This window comes from Felis catus, chromosome D3 (assembly GCF_018350175.1).
Source record: "Felis catus isolate Fca126 chromosome D3, F.catus_Fca126_mat1.0, whole genome shotgun sequence".
In the NCBI taxonomy this organism is placed as follows: domain Eukaryota; kingdom Metazoa; phylum Chordata; class Mammalia; order Carnivora; family Felidae; genus Felis; species Felis catus.
This window is the reverse complement of record NC_058379.1, coordinates 36268790-36291500: the sequence shown is the minus strand read 5'-3', so window position 1 is coordinate 36291500 and position 22711 is coordinate 36268790. Positions and strand designations below refer to the sequence as shown.

Sequence of the window (22711 nt, the reverse complement as noted above, 5' to 3'; positions counted from 1 at the left end):
CAGCACTAAGAGCTACTTGAAGGAATAAAAGATAATTATCTGCCAGGGTCATTGAGCTGTAAATCTAAGAACTACAATGCAAGATTAGGCGACCTTCTCTATTACTTCTCAATTTGTGTGTTTGCTTGTTGCTGCAATTCTGAGGCCGGGTGTCAGTTTGTTTTAATTTATAAAGTGGAACTCTGACCATCAGGTATTACACATGTCTTCTAGCCTAAAGGATCTATAGGTGATCACATTAAATGTCTCATCCTCACATTAGCAAACTTGACCTGCTCATTTATTAGGTGTACATTGGTAATACTTCTTTTTTTTTGGGGGGGGATTGTTTTGAAATATCAGTATGTATCTTTTGTGCTTTAAAAAGAATTTCTTTATAGCACTATGAAATCATAACTCTTGTTCTATATCTCATCAATATTATATCTTACCTGTAGAGCATCCTGATCAAATCTCAGCTTTAATTATTTAAAAGGTTTATATCATAAGGGTAAGGTTGAGATATTAACTATCATGAAGGGTCTGTAAGCAGGGGACAGAGGAATCTTTCATATCAATTCCAATACTGCTTCATAATTTTTTAAAAACAAAGGCACATCCTTCTCTCCAAATGGGCTATAGCACCTTTTAAAAAGCAATGCTTCACTATGTGAGGCTGACAGAACATGGCTGTAGGTACTACCCCTGTGTTTTCACTGAGCCATAGGCCTGTGGCAAAGAAAATTGAATGTTGCCTGGGTGACCTATCTGTAAGCTCGGTCTTTAATTTCATTGTGACTATCGAAGCTCTCAATGTAGCCAAGGTGAAAACAGAAGTGAGGGCAGAGCAGTGATTTCTGCAGATGATCTGTGTCCAGCCATCAGAAGAAATCAATGACCCTCTGTTGTAGTTTTCTTTCCTGACCACCTTTGTCTAACCCGCCTAAGCATATAAAACATACATATATTCTATTCTAGGATAGCATCCTGCAGTTTCTCAGAATGACTTTAAAACAAATCAGCAACATAGAGTACTCTGTATACAAAATTATTGGAGATTGGGAAGCAGAAATATCCAGCAGTTAGCAATTTATAATTCCTTCTGATAAGGTCATCAGTTGGACACCTTGGAAGCATTTTAATAATAGGTTTGGAAAAGTATACCTGAGTTACTCTTTTGGAAAGATTATGAATCGAGGTGTTCCATTTGAGATGAATAGTTAACATGTTACATAAAGTATTTATTAGTCCAAATGAAAAACGTTTAGATGAAACCTTCTTCTCCCAAAGAGAACATAGAGCCCTTAATACATGTCCGTTACTTCTCTTTTTTCTAGCAGTTTATGCTCAGAAAGTGGTATTGCTTTGAATAATTAATAGCAGAAATGAAGTATGAAGTAAAAAATGAGGATGGGAAGGCACAGGCTCCGGCGTCTTGGTGCTGTGACTCCTGGTCCCTTGTCATGGCGACTTCGGCCGGCAGCGCACAGAGAGGGTACACAGGGGAGGCCGGGAGGGGGTCTCAGCAGGGTGTGGGATGGGTTGCGCTGGCCTGTCAGTTGAAGCTGCTTTGGACCCATTTCCTCTTCCCACCTGAGAGGGACTTCAGGGCAGGGCCAGCTCATCCACATGTGGGTTTGGTCAGTCCCAGGGTGCGTGCAGGTCCCCCGCCCTGTCCTCAGCCCAGCCCGGAGGGGCTCCAGACACTGCCTGCTGGACACACTGCTGCCTCCACGGGTGCTGGACACCCTGCTTGCATTACCTGCGTATCTGCAACTCCTCATCCCCGAAGTGCAACCAAGCATCTCCCTCTTGCCCGGCAGCCTTCTCCTCCCAGGCAAATATTTTACTGCCAGTGTCTCTCGGCTCAGTAGTAATCCTGCATACCCACTCGTTCTGGCCAGAAAAGTATGACTCACCCTTGACTCTTTCCACTGCTCTGCCTCCTATGTGGAATCAATTGCCAAATCCCCCCACCCCCATTCTTTTTCCTAAAAATGTGGGTGTTCGCGCAGTTTATCTGCAATGCCACTGTGCGGCCTCAGCCACACCCCTGGCTCACAGTGTTTCCCTCCACTTCAGCATCACAAGCTCCTTTTGTTCCCCTCCGGAGTTTCTCTCTCCTGTAATCAGAGCTCTTTAAAACTGCAAATGTAGGGGCGCCTGGGTGGCTCAGTCGGTTAAGTGTCCGACTCTTGGTTTCCGCTCAGGTCATGATCTCACGGTTTGTGAGTTCAAGCCCTGCGTGGGGCTCTGTGCTGACAGTGCAGAGCCTGGTTGGGATTCTCTGTCTCTCCCTTTCTCTCTGCCCCCTCCCCCATTTATCTCAAAATAAATAAGTCAACTTTAAAAATAAAAATAAAGCTGCAAATGTAACGATACCAGGTCTACACAGAAAGACAGGAAAGTAAGTACAGACTCCTCACCATGCTGCGGCCCTGAGCGCTCCTGTCCCCTCCAGTGCTTTAGTCTCTCCATTCCTGTCCTCACAGGCCAACACACCGGGTGCTGGCTTCGTGTATTGGTCTGTCTCCGTCCACCAGAGTGTAAGCGCGGGGAGGCCAGGGCTTTTTTTTTTTTTTTTTTTTTTTAATCATCTTGCAGTGCTTGGGGCATCGAAGGCACGTGAGGAACGGGAGTGAACAGCTGGCCTAGGTCCCCGCCATCCGGCTCTGGCCTTCCCTGGCCCTCAGCCCTCCCTAGTGGCCCCTCTGCGGTCTCCCCTTCCCATTTATAGTACTTCCTTCTCTCCATTCAAGCTGCTCTTTCCTGCCTGAGAAGCACCGTGAAGGTGGTGCCCCCACTGCCAGGCTCCCCCACTGTTGCCCCTATGTATCTGCCCCTCAGACCTCTGTTCACGGATCCCTTCCTCAGGGGGGCTTTCCCTAAGCTCTCTCTGGGGGAGGGAGACATGCATTCCCCCACAGCCAGTTTTCAAACCTCCAATCTCTCTGCTACACGAGAAGCCTCCAGGTTTCAAGAACAGTATCTGTCGTATTCACTGATGTACACGCAGCACCTGCCCAGTGTGCACGTTCAGCAAATACTTAGTGAATGAATCCGTGTCATTTAGAGTCTGGATTAGCATCTAACGAGTGGTGAGTGATGAGTTTTTTTCCTCGGAGGAGCCACTTACATCCGTCAAAGTGGAGGGCAGGCGGGCCAATACCCAGGTCCCCACCAACCTTTCTCTGCCTGAACTGATCTCCCAGTTGATGCCTGTGACCCCCAGGCTGCCTCCTGAGGGGTGGCTGCCACGTGATATAGCACCTGTGCCCAAAGGGATGTTGCATGTATGGAATTTTCTCCAGAGGTGGTTGGAGCCGGGAGCTTTAGCAAGGCCTGCGAGGGACTTCGCACTCAGGACTCCAGGCACCTGACCAGCCCCTCCCCGACAGCTTCTGTGTCAGTCACATTGGACCTTTACCGCTTCCCAGAGCACAGTGGTTCTCTGTCACATCTCTACACCATTTCACGTGCCATTCCCTTTTCCAGAAATTCCTTTCTCCTCTGCTTGCCGAACACTTAGCATATCCTTTATATAAAGAGACTATGAGGCCTTGTCATTTCTACCACACAAACCAGCACCCTGCCCCTGTCCTGTGTCATACTTTGAACCTATCTTTATTAGGGCGCTTGAGTCTCCTGTACTCCAGATATGTTTCCTGTCCCTGGCTCCTTCATTAGTCTGTAGGATAAAGAAGACAAAAACATAGGCTTACGTGTCTCCGTCTCATGTCTCCATATCGTCTCAGTTCCCCGGCACGCACAAGGTGCTCAAGAACGTGTGGGACATTTAGTTCTGTCTAGGTCAGGCCACTTTCTCCTTTTCACACATTTTCCTGTCTTCCTTGCCACCAGCTTTTTTGGAGAAAATAATCTGTGGAAGGTCATTATCAAGTTCTATCAGCACGTATTTAATGTGTGTTTAGCTGCTTTACTGTCACATAAAAACGTGTGGTAGTAAAATAAAGTAATAAAGCTGTCAATAAAAGCTCCACTTCCACTCAATATTTAATGCTAAAGAGCAAGAGACATTTGAGATATCCACCCATAATAGTAAATCGGCATTATCAAGGTTGGTAGGTGATCAATTTGCCTTGAAATACTGTTAACTTGACGAATAAAAATGTAAATTGTTATAGCGTGGCCTAGCAAGCAGTGTGTTTCAGCAGTCCTTATGGAATAGTCTCCAAATAAAGCCAGGTATGAAGAAGCTCCATGCCATGAGGCCACGTCGTGGTTTTAAAGGGCAGTGAGGACTGCAATCACAGTCATGGAAGAATCAAGAAAAATGCCACCCCCTCAGTACCCGTCACTAGTGCATTATAATTTATAAGGCACGGTACATCCATTTTTTTGCCTGATCCCCCAAATGACTGTGAGGTAGTAACAGTGTCCTTATTCTTCAAATCAGGAAGCTGATGTCTCAAGAGGTTAAGTGATATTCAGAGGCCACACAAAACTTGGATACGGTTCCCTATGTGTCTGGCTCCAAAGAGGGTTCTTATCTATTAGGGCATAGCTACTTCACTGCTAGGGAACTAAAATTTTCAGATTGAAACAAATTTAATTTTTTTTAATGTTTTTTTTTTTTTGAAAGAGAGAGAGAGAGAGACACACACAGAGCGTGAGCAGTGGAGGGGCAGAGAGAAAGAGAGAGAGAGAGAGGGAGACACAGAATCAGAAGCTGGCTCCAGGCTCCGATCTGTCAGCACAGAGCCTGACGTGGGGGCTTGAACTCACGCTGAGATCATGGCCTGAGCTGAAGTCAGATGCTTAACCGACTGAGCCACCCGGGTGCCCCCAGATTGAAACAAATTTAGAAAATATGTAGAAAATCTACCATCGCGAAGAGTAACTTGACATAGTGTTTGGACTAGGTGAACTCTGGAATAGTTGTCCTAACCACCATGCAGGAAAAGGAATTGGAATACAGATGTGAGTTCTTTCAGAGTCGGGGATACATTTCTAGAAACGTCATTCCATTGTCCCTGATGGTCTGAAACTTTCAGAATTCACAGGAAAGTAAACCTTTATTTCAAAATTATTCTTTGAAGTTGGAAGATAAAAGGAGAGCTGTCTGAGGCCCAATGCTCAAATAGAGGGGCTACAAACATTTTAAAAAATTCTGGAGAGCTTATCAGAATTTGAAATGAAGGTGATAACAGATCCCCTATAGTTCAAGTCCTCAGTACTGTGTAACAGGGTTTAAAGCAGCTTAGCTCAGTCTGACACACACAGAATCAAAGCCTTTTGTAGGGTTTTTGAAATGCGTTTTCATTCTCTCTGGAAAGAGAAAAGCAGATTCCTGACTTTTTTGCACCTGGTTGCCTAGGAATATTTTCTATTCAGTGGTTCTGGCCCATTCTTAGAGCAACAGAGAAACACAATGGCACTTATTCAAATCTGTCATTGCCAGCCATCACCTGGCAGTGTTTCCCGATTCTTCTGTGTGCCAGAAAGAGCCGGTATTGTCTCAGTGCAGATTGGAAGCTCAAACCCACCACTGGGAGCAGGGGACGCACATCTCCAGCCAAGGCCCCCTGCGTGAAGGAGCTGTGGTTTGTTAGAGATTCAGCAACCGGGCGGGGGTTAGCGTTTACCCTGCATCAGTAAGCAAAGGGGGTTAAGTGTGGAGTGGGATGGTCAAAATTGAGCAAACATTTCTGAACTTGGATAATACCTTCATACACAGTAATTACTAGTGTTGTTCTGAATAGGTGTTTGGGCTGAATCGCCTTCCCCCCACATTCATATATGGAAGTCCTAACTTCCCGTTTTCAGAATGTGACTGTTTTGGGAGATGGGGATTTTAAAGAAGTAATTAAGTTAAAGTGAGATCATTAGGTTGGGTCCTAATCCAATATGACTGGTGTCCTTATAAGAAGAGGCCATTAGGACACAAACATGCGGGGTGTGGGAGACGGCCGTCTGCAAGCCAGAGACAGAGCCTTCAGAAGAAACCAATTCTGTTGATACCCTGATCTTAGCAGGCATTTCCGGTTTCCAGGCTCCAGGACTGTGAGAAAATCAATTCCTGTTGTTCAGACCACCCAGTCTGGGGGAATTGGCTATGATAGCCCTAGGAAACTGATATGGTAGATAACTCCAACATTCAGACAGTCAGTTAAACACAACTTTTAAGCTGTAACTACATCCCCAAATCTATATTTCCCTACTTGCCACAGTGTACCTCTGGAGAAACGTGTGTAAAAGTTTACTAAGCCCTTGTTAGGTTGTGTTTGAAGACGGGTTTATAAGGATTATTCTTACATTATAATTAGAAGAAGGGTGACTCCCTTGTGATTATGTGAGCCGGGTGAAGCTGTCTAAGCCACTGGTAAAGAAACAAGGGGAGAAATATTTACTATGTCTAATTGTTCTTAAATTTTTAATAGCATAAGCTGTCACTTCAAAATACTTAATATGTAACAGACGTGAAAATCAGTGACGGGGAAGAACAGTCCTGAGTATTTCTTGGCAGTGTTCTTGTCATTCCACTGTGTAACCAATTTGCAGTGAGCAAAGGGCAGACCTGCAGCCAGCGGCTGTCCGTGATTCTGGACACACGGGCAGGGAGTGGGGACTCCCGGTCTCCAGGACAGAGTGAGGGCTGATGTCGAAATGGACCTGGGTGATGTTTTGATTTCTATTGTACCTGGTCTAGAAAAACCCACAAAGTGGCACCTGGGTGGCTTAGTAGGTTAAGTGTCCAACTCTTGATTTCAGCTCAGTAGTGATCTTATGGTTTGTGAGTTCAAGCCCCACATCGGTCTCTACGCTGATGGTGCAGAGCCTGCTTGGGATTCTCTGTCTCCCTGTCTCTCTGCCCCTCCCCTACTTGCATTCTGTGTCTCTCTCAAGATAAGTAAGTAAACATTTAAGAAGAAAAAAAGAAAAACCCATGAAAAGCGGTTGCATTTAATGCTCTTGTTAATATCATGCTAATTTTTAAAACATATCATTAAAGATTAAAGTGTTTTATTAGGATTCATTTATTTTCGTTCACAATGCTTATTATTTTTGAAGTTTTAAGTAAAAAAAAAAAAACCTTTTACTCTCCTTTGATGTCCTCAAAAGCAAATACATATTTGAAAGTAAAATTATTTAGAGATCCTTCCAATAACCTAAAAATTTTGGTGAAATAGATGTAATCCTTTTATAAGTTTGTAGTTTGAATAGACTGAATAAAACTTTTCTAGATTTGATTAAAAGTCCTAGGAATCCCTAGTAAGGGCTATTAATTTTTTTTATTGTGGTAATACACACATAACATAATTTTTACCATTTTAACTATCCTCAAGTTTACAACTCAGTGGCATTAAATACATTCACAATATTGCCTAATTGTCACCACTGTCTATACCTACAATACTGCTATCATCCCCAACACATTTTCATCATCCCCAAAACATTTTCATCATCCCCAGCTAATTTCTACTTCTCTCTTCTCACAGCCACTGGTAACCTCCATTCTATTTTCTGACCCTTTGATTGTGCCTGTTCGATCCTTCATATGAATGGGATCATACAGTACTTATTCTTTCATGTCTGACTTATTTCAGCATAGTGTTTGAAAGGTCCGTCTGTGTTGTGCCACATACCAAAATTTTGCTCATTTTATGGTTAAATAATATTCCGTTGTATTCATAGTTCATTGTATTCATTGTATTCATAATTCATTGTATTGCGTTGTATTCAATATTCCGTTGTTTATCTGTTCACCTGTTGATGGGCATTTGGGTTCTTTCCAACACTGCCCTGAACATTCATGTATAAGAGTCTGTTCAGATTCTAAGGAGTTTTGAGACGAGTTGGCTTTAGGCCCCATGAAATTTTAGGCTGAGTTCAGTGGAGGCATGGGGAAGTTCAACCACAGAGTAAATAACTATTGCGAACATAATGAAGGTTAGAGAACATGGTACCTTTTCTAGATGTTTATATATGCCTTGCCTACTGCATTCATATATATCCAATTGATATTTATTGGGTTTGCATGTGTGTGGTTGTGTGTGGGCTAAGTATGTACCGTGTTTGGTTGTCTAGGTGTTTCATTGCAGCCAGTTTATCTGAGATTATAGTCTAACATAGGAGGCTCACGTGTAGGCAGTCTACACAGTGATCACCTAGACAGAGGGGTACCTTTCTCCTACACACACTTTTTTATAAGTTGTCTTTTTCCTCTCAAGAATATGCTCTATGTTCATGTCAGCCCATTTCCATGTGTATAAATAAATGATGGAGGGGCCTTGGGGCAGGGGTACGGGTGGACTGCAGGAAGCTTGTCTCGGTGTGCCAGGTTTTACAGGTGACGGTGTTTTTAATGGTTTCTTATATGAATGATTGTTGCAGCTAATGGAGACCTCATGGAAATGATTCAGATAAAGCTCATAGTCTGCTTGAAGCTTACTGACCCAGTATAATTGAGTGTACTTCAGTGGAATCGGTGAATTTATATTCTTACAGTTAATATAATGTACTGAAATTGAGAATGACAAAAACCATGAATGGTGTTCCTAATTTGCTTTTCTACATATGCCCTGACTTCTAGGGAAGTATTATGAAAGAGTTGGGGATAGTGAAAAAAATTCTCTTTACAAACCCTTCTCACCCTGCCCTCTTTTTTTTTTTTTATGTTTATTTATTTTTGAGAGAGACGGAGACAGAATGCAAGTGGGTTAGGGGCAGAGAGAGAGGGCAACACAGAATCCGAAGCAGGCTCCAGGCTCTGAGCTGTCAGCACAGAGCCTGACACGGGGCTCAAACTCACGAGCTGTGAGATCGTGACCTGAGCTGAAGTCGGATGCTGAACCGACTGAGCCACCCAGGCGACCCTCACCCTACCCTCTTTTAAAGTCTGTTCGTCACCGTTCTGTAATTGACAAGTAAAGCACATAGAAGCTGTAGACTTTATTCCAGCGATGCTGTGCTTTTAAAGTGCTTGAGGACTGTGGTGACTTTGGTGGTAATGTTAATGCAATTGCTGTTGTTTGTGACTGGAAAATAGCTCATGATTGGGGAGGGAAGAAAAGAAAGGAAGGACCGAAGGAAGAATGGAAGGGAGGGAGGGGACAAAAACAAATCTAAGGCAGTCTTCAGAAGTAACTGTAAAGTGAAACAAATACTTGTTTGCAAGGCAGTAGCACATAATCGAACCCAGGGTCTTGCTTTCATTAACATCCTTGTGGCAAAGACTTTTCCTTAAGGAAAGGAACTAGCTGCCCCACGTGGATTTCTATTTCTCAGTAGCAACCAGTTCTAGCAACTTCACATAGACTGTCTTTGGTTTGGTTCTGTTGTAAACTAATGAGATGTTAGATGCCTAACTCAGGAGATCTTGTTTCCATTAATAACTATTTGACACTAATATTTTTTGCTGATGATCCACGTGGTTCCTGACTCCCAGGAAAACATGAGCAGTGAATGTTATAAAGGCTCGTGTATAGGAAGCCCATAACTTAACAGAAATTATGTAGGAAATAACCCACCAGATATATAGGTGATGTTTCAGGTTCTCAAGATGAACAAACTCTTTAGAAGTATGTTTGGCCAAATGTCTGGGCATCCTGCGGTCCGGTCAAGTTTGACACGTGAAATTACCATGACAATCATGAATGCCAGAAACACATATTCAATTTGTAAATAGTTGAAAATTGTGCAGATTTTAGGCAAAAATCTATATGAGTAAATATATTTATTAAAGTGACATATGTATGTTATTAATCAAATCCATTTGTTTGTGCCACTCTCTCTGATTTGTTATAGCCTTACTATGCATCGATTAAAAAATGTGTTTGGATTTTTACAAGTATATTTGAATAACAGGATTCCTATTTCTTATGAGAGCCCCAATTCACATTTTTATGCAATAATAATCATCAGTCTGGGACAGAGCCTTAGTTAGGCAAAGATATAATCACCCTGTATAACTCAGCTGGAAATAGGATGCTTACAAATAAACATTTATCTTTATGGGCATTCGTCTAAGGATCTTTGACCTGCCTTTTAAGACCAAGTTTGACAGAAACATAGAGGCGTACCTTACAAAGGCTGTCTCACTCATTGCAAACTATACATCATGGAGCCATAGGAAGAGAGAAGAAAACAATCCATTCTGGATGGCAGCATACACTACATGTTCCAGTGTATGAAGTCAACAGAGCAGTCGGCTTTCACGACAGCTAACATTTCGCGTTGCTTTTCCGAAGACTTACTCACCTTCTTCAGGGGTGGCAGGCACTTGAATCAACGTCTCGAGTCAGGACGCAGCAAATGGCTTCAAGACACCCGAAGAATGGTGGCTGGAATACTTTGGAGAGCCATGTGGTGGGCCCCACAGAAACGGAACACCTTTTCCAAGCTCTTCAGTGAAAACTGACATTTCAAAGCAAGCTGAAAGTGTCCGATCTGAGGCAGAAGAGTGAGCGATGGAAGCTTTAGAGAGCCGCGTGGTATGCTTGATTCAGCACGTGCCCTGAGCTCAACAGCCCTATAGCCGCATCCGTCCGGACTTCCCGTGACGGCGTTGGCGCCGGAATGAGCCATCACAACTGTCTGCTGAGTAGGGCTGGCAATTTTCATTCCCACGTCCTCTCTGAGGGGACAAAGTTGTAAGCCTCCCAGGAACTCCAGGCTGGAGCTCTGGTTCCGCCTGGGGTGCCGGTTCCCTTGCTCAACTTCCCTTGCCCACCTCCTCGACTTTGAATGACCAGAACCATAGTGATAGCGGAGTGTGTGTGAGCGTGTGTGTGCCTGACCTGAACGGTTTTCTGGAAGTTCTACTGGAAATGAACAATAATCACCTGAGAGACTCGACTCAGGCAATACTTCCTGTGCTGACAGAAGTCTGGATGAAAGATGTGGTTTTTGATTTGCCTCTCTACCAGTCTTCACACACACTGACTTGTGACTTCAGAGGGCTATCCTCAGATATATATTCCAGAATTAGAAATCATTAAGACACTATTCCAAGAAGCCCATAGTCAAGTCTGCATTGCTCAAGAGCCACACACCCCTTTCTCCACACGGACCTTTTCTCAGTGAAAAGCCAGGCAGGGTCCCTGCCTGAACCCCAGCGGCAAGTTGGCCTGATGAGGTCGCTGATGTCAGGTAACTGTCAGACATGTGGAAAACCTGTAGGCAGAAGGCTTTAAGGATGGCCTTCCTGAACAAATAGTATCTACTAATGTTAACACATACATTTCCGTCTCTAGCTCAGAGGTCACTGTCAGTGCCTATTGTGCATTATAATTGATGTTTTCCTTTCCTCGAGCACTGCTGTCTCAGCTAATGTCATCAAGGTTCAGAATTTAAAAAGAGTTATTGTTAAATGTTGAAAACTACTCTTGATTACTTTGGCCATCAGTAGACCACATGGGATGGATAATAGGAAAATTTCAGGTCATCTGTCCACTCAGATTCAAGTTCTATTTAGATTTATGAGGCCCTACCCCAAGGCAATAAAACCACACACCTAGGATGTGTGGCTAATAGATATTTAGGTGTCTGAGTGCTGGGTACACATATACACATATAGTTTCTGTCTTCTTTTCTTTTAAAATTTTTTTTTAATGTTTATTTATTTTTGAGACAGAGAGAGACAGAGCATGAACGGGGGAGGGTCACAGAGAGAGGGAGACACAGAATCTGAAACAGGCTCCAGGCTCTGAGCTGTCAGCACAGAGCCCGACGTGGGGCTCGAACCCACGGACCGTGAGATCATGACCTGAGCCGAAGTCGGACACTTAACCGACCAAGCCACCCAGGCGCCCCTCTGTCTTCTTTTCTTATGTGAGCTTGGTTTCTAAAAACCTTGGGAACACTGAAAAGCAAGCATGGAGAAGGGAATGAATATCCTGCCTTCAGAGTGATACATTCAGGGAGCAGAGCAGGCAGTTCCTTAGCAGATGTGACCTTGACCTAAACATAGACTGCCTCCTTAGCACCCACCAGCACCTGCTGTTGATTGGTAGGAATTGGAGCCAGTGGCAGAAATGACACAACATTAGGTCATCGGATGCCTGATGCGGGATAAAAAGTGCTGGTAAGAAAGAGATGTGGCTGGGAGGCGCTGGGTGTAGCTTTCTCTGTTCTTGTGAGGACCAGCCCTAGAATACTATGTAGGGGTTCTCAAAGTGTGGTCCCGTGACCAGCAGCTGTAGCATAATGTGAGAACTTACTAGAAATGCATATTCTCAGGCCCCCGGCACAGAGGCATTGACTCAGAAACTCTGGGCGATCGTGCCCACCAGTCTTGTACTAGCAAGTCCTTACCGTGATTCTGAGATGTTCTAACGTTTGAGACCCAGTAAGTAAGCACTTCCCGAAATAGGTGAGATGAAGTGAATTTCATCTTTCCATGATCGCAATCCTCAGGCTGTTGTGAGGGGTAAAAAATGTTCATGCCTCCCTGCTCGCCAACACTACCAGCAACTCCGGAGACTGTTGGGTTTGGGGAGTGTGTTTTAATTCCAAATTTTCCTCTTCTATTAAAAACCAAAATACGAAGGACTATCCTCTAAAAGTTGTCTACTGGGATCAAAAAGTAAAAATTGGGGCACCTGGGTGGCTCAGTCGGTGGAGCATCCGACTTCGGCTCAGGTCATGATCTCACGGTGCATGTGTTTGAGCCCCGCATCGGGCTCTCTGCTGACAGCTGGGAGCCTGGAGCCTGATTCAGATTTTGTGTCTCCCCCTCTCTCTGCCCCTCCCCCACTCTCTCAAAAATAAATAAACTCTGCCACTCTCTCAAAAATAAATAAACATTAAATTAAAAAAAAATTTTTTAATGTTTCTTTTTGAGACGGAGACAGAGCACGAGTGGGGGAGGGGCAGAGAGAGAGGGAGACACAGAATCTGAAACAGGCTCCAGGCTCTGAGCTGCCAGCACAGAGCCCGGTGTGGGGCTCGAACCCACGAACCGTGAGATCATGACCCGAGCCAAAGTCGGACGCTTAACCGACTGAGCCACCCAGGCGCCCCTAAAATTTTCTTTTAAACCTAAAAAAAATGTGCAAAATAGTCTGACATTTGCTTTGGAGCATTGATTATTCAGAGTGCTTCTCACTTTGCCATGGCTGAGAAAGTGAGCAGGCAGAGTGGGCCTCCCATTTCTAGACAACAGAACCAGCGTTCTCCAGGTTATAGAGGGAGGAACACTCCCGGGTGGAAGCACATGGTTTCTACACTTGCAGAAGGTCTCCTCTGAGCTTCTTACATCTGCTCAATGAGGGACAGACCAGACCCTTCCCTCCTGCCATCTTGAAGATTACAGAGGCGAAGCGAGAGGTAAACTTCCGCTAAACTGTCAGAGCTGTGGCTCAGAGCTCTAAACTAAATCTCTGGGAGTTAGTTCCACGGCTTTATTCAGTACACATTTGAGGACCTATGACATACAAGGTGACCTTGATTATGTTCTCCTTGTGCTGCCTCTTGGCCTTTTGCCTATGACCATTCTATTTAAGGAAACTTATGGGGAAAAAAAAAAAAGAAATATTCACTTTCCTTTTCTTCCCCATGGGAACACCAAGTTCAGCCACTCATTTCCTGCCAGAAGCTCCGAGGCTACAATAATAGTTCTTGGCAAATGGGAGCTGAGTGAATTCTTCCAGACTTGAAAAGCACTTCCTTTAACTTTTCTGATGGCCAGGTGTTGCCTGTATAGAAGTTGCATACCTCTGGAAAATGGAAATTCTTTCTTCAGGGACTGACCTGTTAACCTCCGTGAGCCCCATGTTGCCTGAAGAGCGAGTGACAGTGGGGGAGTCTCAGCTGTGCATTGAATTTCTCTAATCCAAATCAGTTTGTCCGATTTGACGGTGAATTGAGAATTGTTTTGAAGGCTAAAAGTGATTTGAGCTTTAAATTGGAAACAGCCTGTCATTTACAGTGAGGGTTGAGAGGGTGCATGTTATATAAGCCTCTTGTTTTAAAATAATGAAGGAGATGCATAGAATCACTGTAATTTTGTAGTTCGTGGATTTTCCCTGTTCTTATGTAAATTGTGTGTGTGTGTGTGTGTGTGTGTGTGTGTGTGTGTGTGTGTGTGTGTGTGTCTCTGCATGGGAGTAGTGTCTATCTTGTAGGGAATTGGATAGAAAAATTGCTCAGGCAATTCGTATTGATAACATTTGGCACTAGTTAGCATATTTTGACTGGCTGTTTGCCTGCGTAGCCAGTGGACTTAAAAAACACAGTAAGTCAGTAAAAGATGTCTTCACAGGCTTGGAACTGAGTACTACAAAGATGGGGTGGGTGTGAGTCTGAGTTAGTGTCCTTTCCAACCCCCAGTAATTCAGTTTAGAAGATGGCTGACTTCCAACATGACAGAAGAAAGTCAGAATGAGGGGAAGAGAAACTTATAGCACCAGGGCAAGACGAGACACCTTAACCACTAATTGCCATAGATTTCACAAATCCAGAAGGAACAGTGAGGAAAGGTCATGACTCAATGGCATAAGTCAGAATAAACCCAGAATCATATGAAAAAACTCAGCCTACTTTTACAGGAAGCATGAATTTGTTTTTGTTTACTCAAGGATTGTACGCATTGATGATGCTTTTCCCTTAACTGGTTCCCCCTTAGCCTTGCTTTTCAGTGAAGAATATTTTCGCGGTGCATTTAAGTAATGGCAAAATTTGCATTTCGGTAGACTCCAGCTGTCTGGTTATGTAAATGATGAGCATACACTGTATTGTATTTTCCAAAATCATGTTTGCGACTTGTATAGCTGAATGTTAAATTTATTTCAGAGCTTCTTAAAAGGATGGTCTATTGGGTATGGCTGGTGAGTTGCGGGACAATATACCTAAAGGCAGGGTAACAAAGCTGTGGAACAGGAACACCTCAATTAAGGAATCCCCTTTGATAGCCGTATCAACTATGTTACAAATAAACAAAATCCTCTCAGGAGGAGCTACCAGTTTAATAGCTGCGTAACTAAAAGAGCTTCCTGTACTGAATCTTTATCTTGTTAAAGCAAACAGGCTCACTTTGGACAAAGTCATATCTGGGAGGTTTTTCCTCTCTGGCTCTAGCCTCCTCACGCACAAATACTGCTTTACCTTGATACATGGCTGTATACATTTCAGATGCTTTTACAGAAGTCATTCCATCCAGTTCCCGGAGAAATGGTCGTGGTTGGTATAATTCCCATTGTATAGATGGATAAAGTGTGGTTCCGCAAATTGAAGACTACCCCTGAATTTTACTAATGAATGGGGGACATAGATTTGCATCCAGAATTCCTGCCACGACTGTCAATGGTATTTGTCATTGTAGAAAAGTGAGTTTTTGTTACATCAGGTCTAGCCTTGCCTGTTTTAGAAGCCTAGTAGTTCCCGGGGTGCCTGCTTTTTTGCACCCCCTGATTACAGTTATCAAGTTGTATTGACATTATTGTATTATAATTATTGTGCAGCTGGAACTCATTTATACTTAAGCACTGCCTCAATCCATCTTTTATATTATAAGCCTTTTAATTTCTCTTTTTAATTTTTTAATGTTTATTTTAGAGAGAGAGGGAGTGGGAGAGAGGATCCAGAGCAGGCTTCAGGCTCTGCGCTGACAGCAGAGAGCCTGATACACAGCTCAAACTCATGAACCACGAGATTATGACCTGAGCCGAAGTCAGACGCTTAACCCGACTGAGCCACCCAGGCGCCCCTTTAATTTCTAATTTTGAGACAAGTGGCTTTTTTTCCTTACCAAAGTGATTTCAGGAGCTCCAACAGGCAAACCTCTACTGGAGATGGGGATATCTTTCTGAGTGTCCCTCCCTCCAATGGATCTGTGGAGCTCTACCTGTAAGTGGGAACCGAGTTTACTTGGTTTTAAGGTGACTTAAATGTGCAAAACATACGAAGGATTGTGATCTCTTCCTCTTCTGATGCTTGCCTGTGGCCGTTGAAGGCCCGAATGAGGGTTTGTTGGAAGGATGAACTTGAGACCTTGCGAACCAGCTCCTGCTGGCCTGCTGCCAACTGGCACAGGTTTACATGTGGTTTGATTATCAATTAGAAAACTCTGTTTTTGCGCGGCTAATCACTACCACTGTGTGAATTCCTAGCCCATGCCCTCTGTGCCATGTAAACATTTATAAACACTTTGAAGAGATGCCAGAGAAATTTCAACTTCTTTACGAAAGTTTATTTTACAAAGAATATAAACTCTATAATAACTGTGCGTGTTGTGTGGGGAGAGCTCATAGCCCTGATCGGTGTTTTTGTGAGTGAGGCCCTCGTGAGTTGCCGTGGTCCTGTCGGCACAATGAATGTTTAGCAGAAAACATTGGCATATTACATTATGAGGCTCCCTGTCTGGCCTTCCTATTCTTGATTAATCACAAATATTTTAGAAAGTCCTTGCATCAAAGAGATCGTGGTAGGGAGGGCAAAAGTGCATGTGGTGAAGGCAAGTTCCTGTCCTGCTTCTCTTATCTGTTGGTTTTTCTGATAGTGGAAACTGGTATGTTCCTGGCCCTGTTTTCAAAAGATGAGAGCTAAATCTAGTAAGAACTTGTATTCCTTTAAATTACTTTTAAAAATGTTTTTAATGTTTATTTAATTTTGAGAGAGAGAGAGAGAGACAGAGACAGACTGTGAGCAGAGGAGGGCACAGAGAGAGGGAGACAGAATCTGAAGCAGGCTCCAGGCTCTGAGCTGTCAGCACAGAGCCCAATGCGGGGCTCGAACCCATGAACCATGAGATCATGACCTGCGCCAATGTCAGGTGCTTAACCCACTGAGCCACCCAGGTGCCCCTGGACTCTCTTCTCCAGTCCAGAGGGTCTGAAGCCTTATTTCAGGAAACACATCCCAGTTAGTTAACTTACATTATTTTGTTCTCGAAACACTTTATGAGTTTAATTTCTATTTCAGTTCTTTGCAGGGTATTTGTGAACTTCACCCCAGTGGAAAAACTGGATCCCAACCCTTCCCTCCAAAAATTAAATAATGTCACTCTAACCAGATGACTGTGTATTAAATTCCATAAGAACCAGGACACTGAACAAAAACGTATTTGCCCTTCTGTCCTCTGCACGATTACCCTTGACCACAACCAATGTGCTGACTCCAAATCTCAGGCGCAGGACCTAGGATTCTGCATTTTCACGAGAGAGTAATTCTTATGACCGGGCAAGTTTGGACCATGGGACTAATTTCATGGACAAATACTTATTACACAAATACTACCTTTCATTTTCCCTACTAACTTACGCTGAAAAGCACTTGATGCAGAATTCTGTCTCTATTACCGGAACATCCTTGAGTGAGTCAGGTAAATAGCCGATCTCTTTTTCAGGCAAAATGAAAACACAGCAAAGTCAAGTGACTTACCTCAGGGTCCCCTGGAAGCCATCAGGTGAGAATGGAACCAAGAGGGCCTTTGTGACCTATGCTCATTCTGATTTCATAGATAAGGAAAAACTGGAATTAGTCAAATGTTTGGATGCCGTGTTTGAGGTCCTGTATTGTGGAGCATGAAGAGAGCTAACAGTATAGAATAGTGGTGTGGGCCCCAGTGTTTGAGATTCAACGTGAAATTGTCATTGACCACCAGGAATCTTAGTTGTAACCATTGAAAGTTACCACTGAGTGGAAAACTGTAGATAACGTGATTTCATACAGTGTGATTGTTTCTGGTGTTAGATTGTTAGGGATTTGTTAGAAGAGGAATCGATCCTGGTTCTTTTTATTAATTTGAATCCCCCTCAGTAATAGCCTTCTGATGCCTAAGCTGCTGGGTGCCTTCCCCCATGTGTGGATGTCCTCACTTTTAAAGTGACAGCACATCTTTGCTTCTTTATTAGAGTCTGTGTAATATCTAAGAAACATGTCTGTGGGAATTATCGCTGCACTACATATGAGGGATTAGCAGGTGGCTTTGTCTGAAGAATGGAAAATCAACTGAAGTGGCTTTGTATTAGAGACAGTGCCTGCTTAATCACATGATAATGTGGTTACTCTGCTTCTAGGCAATCTCAGGCCCTCCTCCTCCTCCTCGCCCTGAAATTGCAGAGTACGTGTGCAGTGGGAGGTCGGCAGTTCAGTGCTCTGCTATACAGAATAAATTTCGGCAAAATCGATAAACAGCCGCTGACAGGACTAACTATGGAAAAATTACAGGCTGACGAAGAAGGTTGGTGAAAGGTTAGATCTTTCAGCTTAAAAATCTTAAGAGAAAAGCCCCCTTTTTGATTTAGAATTTTAACTAAAATGTCTTTACTTATTGTTTTTAGGGATAGATAATTAGAGAATAAGAGAAGAAAGGGTTGCCTATCCTAGCACTCGAATGCCTTGGTTCAAAACTTAAATAACTGGTAATGTTATTTCTTTGTATTGGGGGTGATTTAGGGTTTAATAATGTGGTTGGTTGACAGAAAAAAAAAATAACAGATTGTTCTCTTTGATTTCATGTAGCTTTGGACGTGATTTTTTTTTTTTTTTTTTTTTTTGCTTTCCCCTGAAGTTTTGGAGGCTTGCTAAAACAAAAGCATTATTGCCAAATGCCCCGACTTGTTCATGCTCAACTCCATGGAAACCAGCAAGTGCTTAGAGATCCATGCTGCTGTCACTCCCTTCTTCTGCCTTAGTTTTTGTGTGTGTTATTCAGCAGGCACTGGGAATACAAAAAGGTAGCAGAGTTAAATCCTACCCACTCAGAGTTTAAAGTCTGGAGGGCGGGCGCCTGGGTGGCGCAGTCAGTTAAGCGTCTGACTTCAGCCAGGTCATGATCTCGCGGTCCGTGAGTTCGAGCCCTGCGTCAGGCTCTGGGCTGATGGCTCAGAGCCTGGAGCCTGTTTCCAATTCTGTGTCTCCCTCTCTCTCTGCCCCTCCCCCGTTCATGCTCTGTCTCTCTCTGTCCCAAAAATAAATAAAAACGTTGAAAAAAAAAAGTCTGGAGGGAAAAGCAAAGGCTAAAAATTAAATGCTTAATAAGAATGTCAGGAGGCTTCAAGCCAGGGATGAATGGCAGTGTACCACCCATAGGTCCCACGGGTTTGCACTCTAGCCCCGCAGAGGCGATGTTTGGGTTAGCAGTGGTCCCAGGAGAAGGCTTTGAGCTTGGAAAGGCAGGCGATATGTGGAGAGGTATCCGATAAATGGGGGGGTGGGGAGAGCAAGGACCTTCCCACACAAGGCAACATCTACAACAGCCTTCCTCATTTATAAATGGATCTTGTGTCCTAGGTGGGTTTTCATGGCAAAGTATGTAAAGCATAGAGAATGATATCTGGCATGTAAGGTGCTCAGTGAGTATTAACTGTCATTTTGAAAGATTCTGGTTAAAAGATGAGGCATCATGAGACCATAAATGAAGCAGCTATATTTCTTCGGCTTCTGTAACTTTTATTGTTTATCATCATCATCACCATCATCATCATCCCTGGAACCTAGGGTCACTAGGTAGTAGGGTCCCTTACCTGCTCTAGTTAGAATCCCGGTTAGCCACCAAATAGCTAAGAAATCAAATCAATCCCCCTGGCTTTAAGCTTTACTTTTTTGCTACGGAAAGCATGTCATTTGGACTGAATGACATCACTGCACCTTCCACTTTGAAACAGAGCAATTCACTTTGCTGTAACGAATGAGGGAAACTGGGACTGGGGACAGGAGAGTTAAACTATGTGGCCAGTTTCCTGACTTCTATCTTTCACTTGAACTGTAATACCTATTTGAATGTAAACTCACTTTGCACTCCTACTAATAGTAAAGCACTAAATTATTTGGGAATGAAATTTCAAGAACAGGTATACGGATGAGTGTTTGTTGGGCATTTCTTACACATAAATATCTGTTGTATCCTGAAACCCACAAAAGTGGAAAATCAGAGACTGTCTATTCTGAGGAATGTTTTATGGCAGATGTGTAATTGCATGTAATGCGGAGACTAGAGGACATTCTAGACTAAGTGACTTTATAGGGTTTTATTGTTCTTAAGATGATTCCTGTTCTCTTCCCTTTTTTTGATGCTATTACCAAATTTGTTTTCCTAAAATCTCTTTGGTCAAGTCAGTTCCCTGCTCGAAAGTCTTCAGTAACTTTTGTGTCACAGGTTAAGTACAAAGTAATGGGCTTTCTTATCTGGGTTCACCTTCTTTTAAGTGTTATCTCTTACTATTTTCCTTTATGGAATTTCTGTTCCTACCGGCATCATTAACACACAGACCTCAAATATGTTCTGACTTTTTCATACCATTCTGGCTTTGTTGGCAGCAGGCTCCCAGCCGAGCCAGACTCTTTGCATCACAAAAGACTCAGCTCCAGAAAGAGGATTCGCCATGTTGAAAAGAGCAGGAGTGGAGAAGGAAATATTGAAATGTTCATATTCTGCTTCTCCCTAGGGTATATGACAGTAGGCAGAAGGGGCAGGCAAACACTGAGGGTCAAAGAAATTGTAGACTCATTGGAGATGGAGAGAGGTTGGGACTGGGGAGGATAGGATCCAAACTAAAGATGTTGGATTATTTGTGTTTTGGGTGTGGAGTTTGGTGAAAGAATGAAATCTGGCCATTTGCAGCAACATGGATGGAACTGGAGGGTGTTATGCTAAGTGAAATAAGTCAGGCAGAGAAAGATACCATATGTTTTCACTCATGTGGATCTTGAGAAACTTAACAGAAGACCATGGGGGAAGGGAAGGAGGAAAAACAAGTTACAGAGAGGGAGGGAGGCAAACCATAAGAGACTCTTAAATACCGAGAACAAACTGAGGGTTGATGGAGGGGTAGGGGAGAGGGGAAAGTGGGTGATGGGCATTGAGGAGGGCACTTGTTGGGATGAGCACTGGGTGTTGTATGGAAACCAATTTGACAATAAAATCTATTGAAAAAATAAATGAAAAAAAAGAACTAAAGATGTTGGGTGGAGCATAATTTGAGGCTAAAGATGTCTCTGGAATCAAAGATCAAAAAATAGAGAGAGGGAGGGGATTGGGGATCTCTGAGCCAGATTAACCTTTCATGTGGCTCATACGCATACAGAGATTATAGGCTGGAGGAGATGAAGGGCAGGGGAAAGCTGTGAGCTGGAGGTGAGACTCTACTGGGAAGATGTTTGATGCCATGGGAGTAATTTGTCAACATTATCTTCAATGTGAGAAAGCTGGTATTAAAAAAAGAAAGATCCAGAAGAGAGAGGCCCTATAGTGCCCAACCTAGGATCCTTTCCCATAATGCAGGATACTTAGGAAGAGGAAAGTATTTTGATTTAGGAAAATCCAAATTAGAATAAAGGGAGTGCCTGCTTCCAAAGAAACAGGTTTTCCAGAAAGGACTAGAATATTGAGCAAAATAGGGGAATATTGGGGCTTGCAGAGCAGTGTAGGGCTTCATCGGGTTGAAGCTATACGAGGAAAGATGGAAAAGAGCAGATCATGTCCACTTCAGGCTGGAAGGGAGATAGACAAATGTTGGCAGCAGAAAACCGCAGCAGGAACATCGATGATCCAAACCCCTGGACTTGGGCTTGCCTGCTGGCAGGCCACTGGGAAGCAGGCAAGTCTTTCCTTATACGGGAGAGACTGTCTGGGACACATTTTCTGATGATCAGTTCTTCACGGCCAACCATCTGCAGCTTTTAGCCCCAGTAAAAAAACAAAACAAAACAAAACAAAAAAACAACTCTTGCATGGTTTCACTTTATACCAGTAAGTTTCTTTTAACCCATTTTTAGACTCAATGAAAGATCCAGTAATTTCCAGTGAGTTGTGCTTCTAATGCTTTGGTCCGAGTCACTCTTTGCCCAAAGCCAACTATTGTAACCTGGAGGGACTTTTGCAGAATTATGAAACCTGTTTCAACAATCCCCTTATATGCTCCTTCTACCTTAACTTTCAAATGCGAAGGCCTGCTTAACCATTAGTAAATAATTGCTTCAGGAAATTGTTTCAGGTGATATGCAGGACTTGTGGTGACTAATGAACTAAACGGGAATACCAAGAACAAAGTTTAAACTATTATGTTTATGGGACCACTGGGTAGCTCAATCGTTTAAGCATCTGACTCTTGATTTCGGGTCATGATCTCACAGTTTGTGAGTTCGAACCTTACGTTGGGCTCCATGCTGACAGTGTGGAGCTAGCTTGCTTGGGATTCTTTCTCCCCCACTCTCTGACTTTCCCCAACTGGTGCCCTCTCTCTCTCCAAAACAAATAAACTTTAAAAAAATAATTAAAAAAAATAAAAATAAGGTATTACGTTTGTAACACAACTAACAACAATTTAATGTTTAACTATTGGTCTTTGCAGACATACCTCCTTCACCATTAAAAGCAGAAATTTACATTTATGAGTAACTCATCTTAAAATCATTTCTAGTAAAATGACCAAATTATAGTTACAAGAATAAGTATGAAATGAAAGATATTCTTGTACATTTTTTTTCTTTCTCATATTTCACCTTCCCTCTCTTAGAGAAGAAAATCAGTATTTGTTGTTGCTGTATTTTCTTTTCTGTATTTCTGGCTACTCTCTAGTGGATCAGTCTGTGGGATCACAGTTGCCTTGAGTGAAGAGATATGACCGTAAGGTAACGTTAATCTGTGAAACTCGCAGCACGATAGCAAGTTCTCATCTCTTTCAAAATGGTAATTAGACCTCTGGTAGTTTATTGTTTTAGACACCAAGTTTTCTTTATTGATTCCATACAACTCTGGGAAATAGTACATCTGTTTTTATTTCAAACTTAAGGGTTATTATAGAAATCTTTTTGTTTGTTTCTTGAAGCT

The 22711-nt window shown here is 43.0% G+C and overlaps 1 protein-coding gene and 1 long non-coding RNA gene across 12 annotated transcripts in view; one reads left to right on the top strand and one right to left on the bottom strand.

The window, feature by feature from the left end:
• Window positions 1-22711, top strand: part of PTPRM (protein tyrosine phosphatase receptor type M) — a 798079-nt gene that overhangs the window by 397388 nt on the left and 377980 nt on the right. The gene's annotated exons all lie outside the window — the stretch shown is intronic.
• Window positions 1200-17315, bottom strand: LOC123381101. 2 transcript variants are annotated; one of them, XR_006587619.1, is made up of 2 exons: window positions 17200-17315; window positions 1200-3859 (listed from the first exon to the last, which is right to left on the bottom strand). It is a non-coding gene; the product is annotated as an uncharacterized LOC123381101 (long non-coding RNA). The 2 variants fall into 2 exon arrangements; XR_006587618.1 differs by lacking the exon at window positions 17200-17315 and adding an exon at window positions 10201-11554.